Source organism: Lutra lutra, chromosome 3, assembly GCF_902655055.1.
Source record: "Lutra lutra chromosome 3, mLutLut1.2, whole genome shotgun sequence".
NCBI lineage: Eukaryota > Metazoa > Chordata > Mammalia > Carnivora > Mustelidae > Lutra > Lutra lutra.
Genome location: NC_062280.1, coordinates 168,460,986 through 168,473,319, shown reverse-complemented (window position 1 = coordinate 168,473,319; position 12,334 = coordinate 168,460,986). Strand labels below are relative to the sequence as shown.

Here is a 12,334-nt window from a genome sequence, read left to right as displayed (position 1 = left end):
AGAAGCTTTTTATTTTGATGTAATCCCAATAGTTTATTTTCACTTTAATTTCCCTTGCCTTGGGAGACCTATTTAGATAATGTTACTACAACTGATTTCAAGGAAATTATTACAAGGATTTTTATGGCTTCAGCTCTTATATTCAGGTCTTTAATCCATTTTGAGTTTGTTTTATGTATGGTGTAAGAAAGTGGTCCACTTTCATTCTTCTGAATATAGCTGTCTAGTTTTCTTATTACCATTTGTTGAAGAGATTGACATTTTTCCTGTTGTATATTCTTGTCTCCTTTTCAGAAGATTAATTGACTTTATTATCATCAATTTATTTCTGGACTCTCTGTTCTGTTGATCTGTTTTTGTGCCAGTACCATACTGTTTTGATTACTGCAGCTTTATAATATATCTTGAAATCTGGGATTGTGACACCTTTAGTTGTGTTCTTCTCTTACACGATTGCTTAGGCTATTTGGGGTTTTTTGTATTTCCATACAAATTTTAGAATTTTTTTTCTAATTCTATGAAAAATGTTGTCAGTAATTTGGGATTGTATTAAATCAGATTGCTTTGGGTGAATGGACATTTTAACAATATTGGTTCTCCCAATCCGTGAGCATAGAATATCTTTTCATTTGTGTCATCTTCGATTTCATTCATCAATGTTTTATAGTTTCAGAGTACAGGTCTTTTACCTCCTTCATTAAGTTCACTCTTAGGTATTTTATTCTTTTTGGTACAGTTGTAAATGGAATTGTTTTCTTGATTTCTATTTCTGCTACTTTATTATTAGTGTATAGAATGCAACAGATTTCTGTGCATTGTCTTTTGTATCCTGTGACTTCGCTGAATTCATTTATTCTAGTAGTTTTTAGGTGGAGTCTTTCAGGTTTTCTCTATATGACATGATGTTGTCTGCAAACAGTGAAAGTTTTACTTTTCCTTACCAATTTGGGTACCTTATATGTGTCTGATTGCTGTGGCAAGGACTTCTAGTATATGTTGAGTAGAAGTGGTGAGAGTGGACATCCTTGTCTTGTTCCTATTCATAGGGGACTAGCTTTTAGTTTTTCACCATAGAGTAGGATGTTGGCTGCCAGATTTTATATATATATACACATATATATATGTGTGTGTGTGTGTGTGTATAAAAAATGCATATATGTATACATATACATATACATATACATATATGTATGCATATATGTATACATATAATGTTGAGGTATGTTCCCCCAATCTACTTAGTTGAGGATTTTTATCATGAATGGATATTGAATTTTGTCAAAGGTTTTTTTCTGCATCCATTGAGATGATCATATGGTTTTAATCCCTTCTTTTGTTAATGTAATATATCATGTTGACTTGTGAATATTGAATCAACCTTGATTCAATATCACAGAAATAAATCCCACTTGATTGTGGTAAGTGATTTTTTTTTTAAAATGTATTGTTGGATTTGGCTTGCTAATATTTTGCTGAGAATTTTTGCATCTATGTTTATCAGAGATATTGGCTTATAATTCATTTTTTAATTGTCTTTATCTGGTTTTGATGTAAAGGGTAATGCTAGCTTCATAGAATGAATTTGGAAGCTTTCCTTCCTTTTCTAGTTTCTGGTATAGTTTGAGAAGAATAAATATTAACTCTTCTTTAAATGTTTGGTAGAATTCACCTGTGAAGCCATCTGTCCAGGACTTTTGATTGTTTTTTGATTATGACTCAATTTTTTGTTGGTTATTTGTTCATATTTTCTATTTATTCCTGATTCAGCTTTAAAAGGTTATGTTTCTTGGAATTCATCCATTTCTTTTGGGTTGTCCAATTGGTTGGTATATAATTTTTCATATTATTTTCGTATAATCCTTTGCACTTCTGGGTTGTTAGTTGTTATTTCTCCTTTCTGATTTCGTCTGTCTTTACTCTTCTTTTGATGAGTCTGCCTAAAGGTTTATCAGTTTTGTTGATGTTTAAAAGAACCAGCTCCCAAGGCACCCAGGTGGCTCTTGATTAGGCTGCTGAGTCTTGAGTTTTGCCTCAGGTCGTGACCTTGGGTTCCTGGGTTTGAGCGCTGTGTCAGGCTCCATCTGTTCTTAGGGGAATCTGCTTGAGGATTTCTCTTCTCCCTCTGCCCCTGCCCCCTCAAATAGAAAAATAAATCTGAAAGAAAGAAAGAGAAAGAAAAGAAAAGAAAGGAAGGAAGGGAAGGAAGGAAGGGCAGGAAAGAAAGGAAAGAGAGAAAGAAAAGAAAGAGAGAAAGAAAAGAAAGAGGAAAGAAGAGAAGAGAAAGAAGAGAAGAGAAAGAAGAGAAAAGAAAGAAAAGAAAAGAAAAAGAAAGAAAGAAAACCAGCTCCTGGTTTTATTGATCTGTTCCATTGGAGTTTTTTCCTTCTATTTAATTTTTTTTTCTGCTTTAATGTTTATTTCCCTCCTTCTACTGGCTTTGGGCTTTATTTGTTGTTCTTCTAGCTCCTTTAGATGTAAGGTAGGTTACTTGAGTTTTTTCTTACTTATTGAAGTAAATTTGTATTTCTATAATCTTCCCTCTTAGAATAGTCTTGCTGCATTCCAAGGATTTCAGACTGGTGTTTTCATTATTTGTCTGCATGTATTTTTTGACTTTCCTCTTTGACTTCTTGTTGACCCATTCATTGTTGTTGTTGTTGTTAGTATATTATTTACCCTCGATGTATTTGTGGTTTTTTCAGATTTTTTTTCTTGTGACTTCTAGTTCTATATTGTTGCAGTTCTATATTGAAGATACATGATGTGATTTCATTCTTTTTGAATTCATTGAGACTGATTTTATGGCCTAATATGTTATCTGTTCTGGAGGGTGTTCTGTGTACACTTGAAATGAATGCACATTCTGCTGTTTTTCAATGGAATGTTCTAAGTTTATCTGTTAAGTCCATCTGATACAGTGTGCCATTCAAAGCCACTAGCTGATTTCAAAGTTTTCTTTCCTTCTTTCTCTTTCCCTTCCTCCTTCCCCTCCTTCCCTCCTTCCCTCTTCCCTCCATCCCTTCCTCCCTTTCCTTCTTTCTTTTGGTTTGGTTGATCTATCCATTGATGTAAGTGTAGAGTTAAAGTCCTATACTATTATTGTTTTACTGTCAATTTCTTCCTTTATTTCTGTTAGTAGTCACTTTATGTATTTCAGTACTCCCATATGGGGTTCATAGATATTTACAATTGTTATGTTCTGTTGTTGAATTGTTCCCTTTAACATTATGTAGTCTCCTTGTCTCTTTTTTTTTTTTTTTAATTTCTTTTCAGCGTAATAGTATTCATTGTTTTTGCACCACACCCAATGCTCCATGCAATCTGTATCCTCTTTGTACCCACCACCTGGTTCCTTGTCTCTTGTTACAGTTTTTTATTTAAAGTGTATTTTGTCCGTTATAGGTATCGCTATGCCAGCTTTCTTTCTGATTCCATTTTCATGGTAAATGTGTTTTTTATCCTTTCACTTTCAGTCTGCATGTGTCTTTAGGTCTGAGGTGAGTTTCTTTCACTTTAATTTTGAACCAGTTTTTTCTTAGTACAGAATTCTAGATGATTTCCCTTTTCTTTTTTTTTAATCTTTATTGCAGAAAGAACACTGAACATGAGTTCTACCCTCTTGACAAATTTTTAAATGTGTAATATATTTATTGTCGACTATAGGGACAATTTTGTATAGCAGGTCTCAAGAGCTTATTCATCTTTCTTAACAGAAATTTTATGCCCGATGATTAGTACCTCACCATTTCTCCCTCATTCCAGCCCCAGATACTCACTATTCCATTCTTGATTCTATGAATTTGATGGTTTTAGGTAAATCACAAGTGGAACCATGCAGTATTTATTTATGTCTGGCTTACTCCACTTTATATAATGTCCTCAAGTTCATCTGTGGAGTTACTTACTGCAGTTGTCTTTTTAAAGGCTGAAGAGTATTCCACTATATATATATATGTTTTTTAATCCACTCACTTGTGTGTGGACACTTAGTTTGTTTCCATATCTTGGCTATTGTGCATCATGCTACAATGAACCTGGGAATACTAATAGGTTTTCAAAATCCTTATTTCAGTTCCTTTGGCTAAATACCCAGAAGTAGAATTGCCAGACCATAACTATAGTGCTAGTTTTAATATTTTGAGGAATTTCTATACCTCTGTAACCATAGTGGCTATACCATTTTGCATTCCTGTCAACAGTGTGTAGGGGTTTCAATTTCTCTACATCCTTACTAACACCTAGTTATTTTCATGTATATACTTTAAGATATGTCTCTGCTTTTCTCAGTTTCTGAAATGTAGTCTACTGTTATTTACCTTTGTTCCTCTAGTTTCTTTTAAGATTTTCTTTATTGCTGGCTTTCAGTAATTTGATTAGAAGTTGATATAATTTTCTTAAATTTTCTTTAAGATTGTGTTGTGTTTTCATGTTCATTTGTTTCCATAATTTTTAAAAATTCTTCTTTAATTTCCTTTTTGACCCATTCATTCTTTAGTAGGATGCTCTTTAGCTTCCATCTATTTGAGTTCTTTCTAACTTTCCTCTTGTGGTTGAGTTCTGGTTTCAAGGCATTGTGTCTGAAAATATGCAGGAAGTGATACCAATCTTTTGGTACCAGTTGAGACCTGATCTGTGACCCAGGATGTGATCTATTCTGGAGACTGTTCCAAGTGCACTTGAAAAGAATGTGTATACTGTTGCTTTGGGATGGAATGTTCTGAATATATCTGTGATGTCCATCTGGTTCAGTGTGTCATTTAAAGCCTGCATTTCCTTGTTGGTCTTTTGCTTAGGTGATCTGTCCATTTCAGTGAGGTGGGTGTTAAAGTTTTCTGCTATTATTGTATTGTCGTTGATGTGTTTCTTTGATTTTGCTATTAATTGGTTTATATAATTAGCTGCTCCCATGTTAGGGGTATAGATATTTAAAATTGTTAGATCTTTTTGTTGGACAGACACTTTAAGTATGTTACAGTGTCCTTCCTCATCTCTTATTATAGTCTTTGGCTTAAAATCTAATTTATCTGGTATAAGGATTGCCTCCCCAGCTTTCTTTTGGTGTCCATTTGCATGGCAAATTGTTTTCCACAGCAAATTGTTTTCCACTCTCTCACTTTAAACCTGGAGTCGTCTTTGGGTCTAAAATGAATCTCTTGCAGACAACATATCGATGGTTCTTGTTCTTTTATCCATTCTGATACTCTGTGTCTTTTGTTTGGGGGCATTTAGCTCATTTACATTCATGGTAACTATTGAAAGATATGAATTTAGTGCTACTGTATTGCCTGTAAGGTGACTGTTACTGTATATTGTCTCTATTCCTTTCTGGTCTATGTTACTTATAGATTCCCTCTTTGCTTAGAGGATCCCTTTCAATATTTCCTGTAGAACTGGTTTGGTGTTTGCATATTCTTTTAGTTTTTGTTTGTCTTGGAAACTTTTTATCTCTCCTTCTATTTTTAATAACAGCCTAGCTGGATATAGTATTCTTGGCTGCATATTTTTCTCATTTAGTGGTCTGAATATGTCATGTCAGTCCTTTCTGGCCTGCCAGGTCTCTGTGGATAGGTCTACTGCCAATCTAATGTTTCTGTTCTTGTATGTTATAGACCTCTTGTCCTGAGCTACTTTCAGGATTTTCTCTTTGTCACTGAGACTTGTAAGTTTTACTATTAGATGACAGGGTGTTGACCTATTTTTATTGATTTTGAGGGGGTTCTGGGTGCCTCCTGGATTTTGATGTTTTTCCCTTTGTCAAATTAAAGAAATTATCTAGTGTAATTTGCTCCAATATAGTTTCTCCTCTTTCTCTTTCTTCTTTTTCTGGGATCCCACTTATTCTAATATTGTTTGATCTTATGGTATCACTTAACTCTAGAATTCTCCCCTTGTGGTATAGTAGTTGTTTGTCTCTCTTTTGCTCAGCCTCTTTATTCTCTGTCATTTGGTCTTCTATATCATTAATTCTCTTATTTGGTCTTCTATATCATTAATTCTCTTTGCCTCATTTAGCCTAGCAGCAAGAGCCTCTATATTTGATTGCACCTCATTAATAGCATTTCAATTTCTACTTGTTTGTATGTTAGTTCTTTTTTTTTTCTCGAATAAAGAGATTTTATTTCTCCATAAAGGGATTTTCTAATATCTTCTATGCTTTTTTTTTTGAGCCTAGTTAGCACCTTGATAATCATCTTTCTGAACTCTAGTTCTGACATATTACTAATGTCAGTATTAATTAGGTCCCTAGCCATTGGTGCTGCCTCTTTTTTGTTTTGTTTTGTTTTGTTTTGTTTTGTTTTTGTGGTGATGTTTTCTGCCTCATCATTTTATCCAGATAATAACAGAGGAGTGAGTGAATAAAATAGTAAAAGGGGAACAATGACCCCAGAAAAATATACACTAACCAAATCAGAAGAGAGTCAAAACTGTGGGGAGAAGAAAGCGGGGGGAATATATATAAAAAATATGCACACATACACTCTGGTGAATAGATCAAAGCCACACACTTATTTTGGGTGTATTTTGGTCTGTTAGAAGAAACTACCTCCCAAAATTTTAAAGAATGAAAAACTTATAAATATTCAATATAGTGGTAAACACAATGAAGGAATTGAATATGACTGTAAAGATGAAAATTCTAAAAGATTCTAAAAAAGGAACTGATAAGAAGTTGGTTGGAAAAAAAAAGAAAATAATGCGATCAGGCTGGAGACTAGAACAAAGCCATGTGCTAGATTTAGGGTATATTTTGATTAGAAGAAATTGTATCCCAAAATTTTAAAGGAAAAAAAAAAAACCTTTATGTATACACATAATAAGGTTAAATACAATGAAGCAATAAAATATGACTATAATATTGAAAATTAAACAAGAGTTTCAAAAAGGTCTTTATAAGATAAAATAGTTTAAAAAAACATTAAAATAGGAAAGAGAAAAAATTTTAAAAAATAGAATAAGAAAAAAATGAATTAAAAAATACTTGACTTAGGAATCATGGGGGAAAAGCCATGAATTCTATGTGTTGCGTCCCGTAGCTTCTGGAGTTCCACAGCTCTCATTGATAGGTGAACTTTCTCTTGGCTAGATGTTCTTGCTAATTTCTGGGGGAGGGGCCTGTGCTGTGATTCTCAAATGTTTGCCTAAGGTGGAATTGCACTGCCCTTGCCAGAGGCCGGGCTAAGTAATCTGTTCCGGTTCACTCTCAGAGCTTTTGTTTCCTGAATGCTTTCCATACAGCTTTGGAGGATGGGAATGAAGATGGCGGCCTCCCAATCTCCAGCCTGTAGGATCCAAGAGCTCTGGGCCCCACTCCTCTGTGCTCCCTCAGAGAAAAGCAGTCAGTCACTCTCGTCTCCCTGGTTTCTGGCCATGCTCTGAACTCACCTGGCCTGTGACCAAGTGTTTCTATCTCTGGTACACGGCTCCCTTTGGAGTCTCCAAATCCAGCAGATTCCTGCAGCTGCTCCCACCCTGCTCCTCCCAAAGGAGGAAGGAGCGGGTCTCTCCGTATCTGCCACTTGCGGGGTCCCTGCTCAAAGAGCAGTGGCCTGCCTGTGTTTTGGATCATGGTTTAAGGTTATTCCGAGCTGAGAGCTCACTTCTTAGCTCCATCTCTGCAACCAGCTTCCCCACTCCAACACCTGGGAGCTCTGCCACCCTCAGACATTCCTGGTCTTTATGTGACCCTGCGGATGCTGAGACCACACTGTCCCCACGAGGGCTCCCCCCGCTTCCCCTACTTAGCCTCTGGTGTAAAGTCCCTCAGTGGAGCAGACTTATAAAAGTTCTGATTTTGTGCTCTTCTGCTCTAATGCTTGCCAGAAGCCAGCCCCTCCCCCTAGGGTCTATCTTCCTACAGCCTCAGATTCACTTCTCCACATGTTCTACCTTCCAGAAAGTGGTCGATTTTCTGATCCTAGAATGGCTGCTCTTCTTCTCTTCTCTCTCCTGTCGAGTTTGTAGGTGTTCAGAATGGTTTGATGATTATCTAGCTGAACTTCTGGGGTCTGATGATATTTCAGTCTCCTACTCCTCCAACATCTTGCTCCTCCCCAAACTTCTGCAGTTATAATTCTTAAGGCATTTCTATTCTATCATAGCTGTTTTTATTAAGTCTTTTTAAACAGTCTTTTAAAAATATATGTGCAGTCATAATTTTGTATATAATATAAATCTAATACATAATACTAGGAAAAGTGTTTTTAAGAGTTCTTTAAAACTATATGTGCCAAGTCATTATAATTTCATATATAATATAAATTTAGTATAAAATACTAGAAAAATAAAAGAGGTTTTTGTTTTTGTAGATCTGTGTATTCAAGATATTTTGCTATTGATAGGATATTCTATCATACCCAAATATGAATGTCATATCAGTAGTTTAACTCACCAGTTAGAATCTGCTCAATGTCAGGTTGGGTGCTAAGTATTTAGCGAGAAATGTGACCACGAATTCTGGAACCAGATAATTAGACCTCAATTCCAAACTTTGACACTATTAGTGATGTGATCTAGATCTCTGTGCATTAGTGTCTGTTGATAAACTATTGATGACCAATGGCAAGGAATTTCCCATCCTGGGTGACTTGAAACATCTTCTGAAAACCTCTTTAAACTCATGAGAAATAGGGGACCTTTCCAAGTAGAAAAGGTATTAAAGTTATACCAGTTTCACAAAGTGAATAAGGGAAAGGCCTTTTTCATCTCTCTGGAAGAGTTATATTTGGGGTTGCCTCACCATGTTCCTTGGGTTTGGTTAGAACTATTTTTGGTAGAAATCTTCAAGACTTGATGCTTACTTTGAGGAAAAAAAATTGAATTACTGAGTCAATTTCTCTCAAAAACACTACAGATGCAAAGTGTCTTAACAATCCCTACTTTGACCACCTATTGAGAAGCCTTATTTTCTAAAATTAGCAACTTTGCTCTTTGAACTTTAGTTCCACTGTATGGTGAGTCCATTTTCTCCTGCTTTCAAGATCTTCTTGTTGTCTTTTGATATCCTAATTTTTTTATTTTCCTTCTTCTCTTTCCTCCTTTTCTTTTTTCTTTTCCTTTTCTTTCCCCTTTGTTCTTCGCACATACTTGTAGTTGTTCACTTGAAATCTTTGTTAAGCCCAACATACAGATTCCTCAAAAGTATTAACATATTGCCTGATTGTCTTATGTATGGATCACACCTTCTGTTTTTTGCATGTCTCTTTTTTTTCATAACTGACATTTTATACAATGTTTGTAGTTTCTGGGACTTACTGTTGCTTGGTTCTATTTGTTTAGCACATTGCTTGGATTAATTTTGTGAAGTTCATTTCTCAAGTGTTCAATCTCTTATGTCCGTGCCTAGAATTTTTATCTCTTCTAGTTTGCTAGAACTAGAAGTTGCTCCTGGGTCAGTGTAGGTTAGTTTTCAGGCAGTGATGGATTAAGGATTGTGAGTAAGCCTTCTGAACCAGTAAGAATCCACCCATTTTTGTGATCTCTGTCTGTCAAATACATAAATAAAATCTTTAAAAATAATGTAACTAAAAGTTATATTTGGAAAAAATTCTAATAAACTACGAAGCTTTATTTCAAAAAGAAAAAAAAAAAAAGAATCCACCCATTTCAGTGCATTCAAATCTGCACTGCTTTTAGCCAGGGATTAACAGTTCAATTGCTTCAGAGTAGATATACCCTAGTTTATATGTACAGCCTTTCAGACTACTAGGGATAAGTGTGATCCTATCAGGGTCTTTTTTGGCTGTCTTTTTTCCCTTATGCCCTTCCTTGTGAAATTTCTGATGGGTCTACTATTTATTTGATGCTACCAGTATCTAATTGCTTCTGTAATTGTATATTATTAAGACTCTATTGGACAGAGTAAGCTTGTATTAAGGAGTTCCTGTATTCTCTGTTCCAGATCAAGTCAGCCCCCTAAGGCAGTGCTATGGAACTGCCAGGCCTCAAATCTTGCTCCCCACCCTCCTTCCTCCAAGAAGAAATTTTGTTTACAGTGCTGAGAAGGGGAATAGAATAGGGTCTGCTTCTCCCAGAGTGATTTATTTTATTTTATTTTTATTTATTTATTTATTTATTTTGCCCTAAGAGGGAGCTTGGGAGAATGGTTGTCTCTATTTTTTTTTTTTAAAGTTATCCTACCTGACTTGGAACTTCTGTCCTATGAACAGATGCTGGGTTTGGGGGGTGAGGCAGAGGCAATGGAAGCCTTAAGTCTTCTTGTCCTGGTGTGCCATCGTCTGACCAGGATAGAGTGTTTGGCCCATAAGTGAAGTAGAGTAGGCGGGAGACCCTCTCTCCTTGGCTGTACCCTCTAGGTATGCATCTTCTGAAACCTAGATCTTAGGTTTGGCTTTGAGGGAACTCTTGCAGAGTGAAGCCATTGCCTTCTAATTGGGATAGAGGGTGGGAGAGGAGAAGGGAAAAGGGAGCCAGTCTCTTCTTGGCCTGTGCAACCAGAAGAAACCTTTTGGAAAGTTGAGTAGGAAGTGGGGTATGGGTGATGGGCGCATTTCCTAACTTAAGTGCCACAGATTAACACTACTTGTGCTAACACTCTGTAAACTTACTTAAATAAATGCTTCTCAATTAATTACGTAATCTAAGGTCAATTTCCTGAGATTTTTAAATACTTGTAGTTTGGTAATTTTCATCAGTTTAATGATTATTTTGCTGAAGAGTCTGCAAACTCACACAGCCTATGTCTCCTCTCCTTTGTGTAATTTTCTCCACCTGATGCTTGATCCCAAGGCTGGGAATTGAGACTTCATTTCTAACCTCTCTTCTTGAACCAGCTTGCCTCTTCCCTTACCAAACCGTGTCCCAAAACCTGAAGAGTTACTGTAGCCTCTTCCCCCATGAGCTGTCCTTTATGATAAAGTCATAAAGCTTTTAGAATTAAAAACAAAACCCTTTAAAAAACCAAAATAATAATTAAAAAAAAAAACCCTTCTTACAATAAATTTGTTTTTCAAGGTGACTTCCATAACCTGAACTTAGAAAGTCCAAATCGACATACTCTTGGCAAGGATGTTTTTGCTCTCATCCGGTGTATAACCTTCTCATGAAGCAGTGAAATACTTTCATGTAACAAATCGGGAGTCACAGGGCATCATAATTTAAGGGGAATTAAGAATTTAAAATATTAAACATAGCATATGTTTAAATAACTGATAAATGCTTAGATATAAGGCAGATTAATTTTAGCTGATGGGGAGTGGAAGAATTTTGAAATGAACTGTGACAGAAGGGAATAGATGACTCACTTTTGATGCTCCAGATCTATAAAAAGCACAGCTCCTGACTCAGCTGGCTGGGCATCAACAAATTGGTGACTAAGAAGCAATCAGTAGTGGAGGCTGGTGATACAGATTGACTAAAAGAAGGAAGGCTGACCCATGTCATGAAATGACAGGTCATCTGCTTTTAACACCACTGTTTTTACTAGCAACCCTAGCATTTTCTCAGCCACCTAAAGCTGCAAGTCACTTAAATGTTTTCATTATATAATATTTTAAAGGATACTAAAATTATATATTCAGTAAAAAGCATTCTTAAACAAACTTAACACATTCAAACATAAACAATTTTTAATAAAAATATTACCAGTAGGGTTTTTTTTTTTTAAGATTTTATTTGTTTATTTGAGAGAGAGAGAGAGAGATCGCGTTTCCAGGGTGGGAAGGGCAGAGCAAGAGGGAGAGAGTCTCAAGCAGACTCCCTGCTGGGCACAGAGCCGCATCTAGGGCTTTATCCAAGTACCCTGAGATCACGACCTGAGCAGAAACTGAGTTGGCTGCTTAACTGACTGCTCCACCCAGGTGTCCCTATTAGTTCTGCATATGTTTTTGGGTTACTCCCACAATTAAAGAAATTCCTGTATTTTATTTTTATTATTCATTTCCCTTTTAGAATTTCTCATGTTTAAGTTGTACAAAAATGGAAACTTCTTACATCTGGTTTCTCTAGGACTTAAAACTAAAATTTAGTTAAAATTTTATAATTTTCATCCATATTGTAGGTAGCTGTACTTCATTTATTTTTTAAAAGTTATTTTAGTTTTTTAGCTAAAATGCACATAATATAAAAATCATTTGTTAAAAATATATAATTCACTCATTAGTAAATTCCCAAATTTGTGCATCCAGCAGCACTATCTAATTCCAGAATGGTTTTATCACCACAAAAAGAAACTCCTGCCTGTTAACAATCAGTAATTGTTTCCTTCTTGCAGCTCCTGGCAACCAACAGTATTTTTGGATTTTCCTATTTGAAACATTTCCAACTGTGTCTGGCTTGTTTTACTTAACCATGATGTCGTTTTGTTTGTTTGTTTTTT

At 35.6% G+C, this 12,334-nt stretch overlaps 1 pseudogene; it reads right to left on the bottom strand.

Annotated features, from left to right (window-relative positions):
* Positions 1–7,567, bottom strand: part of LOC125095650 (glutaredoxin-1-like) — a 78,490-nt pseudogene extending 70,923 nt beyond the window's left edge.
* Between the last annotated feature and the right edge of the window lie 4,767 nt (positions 7,568–12,334).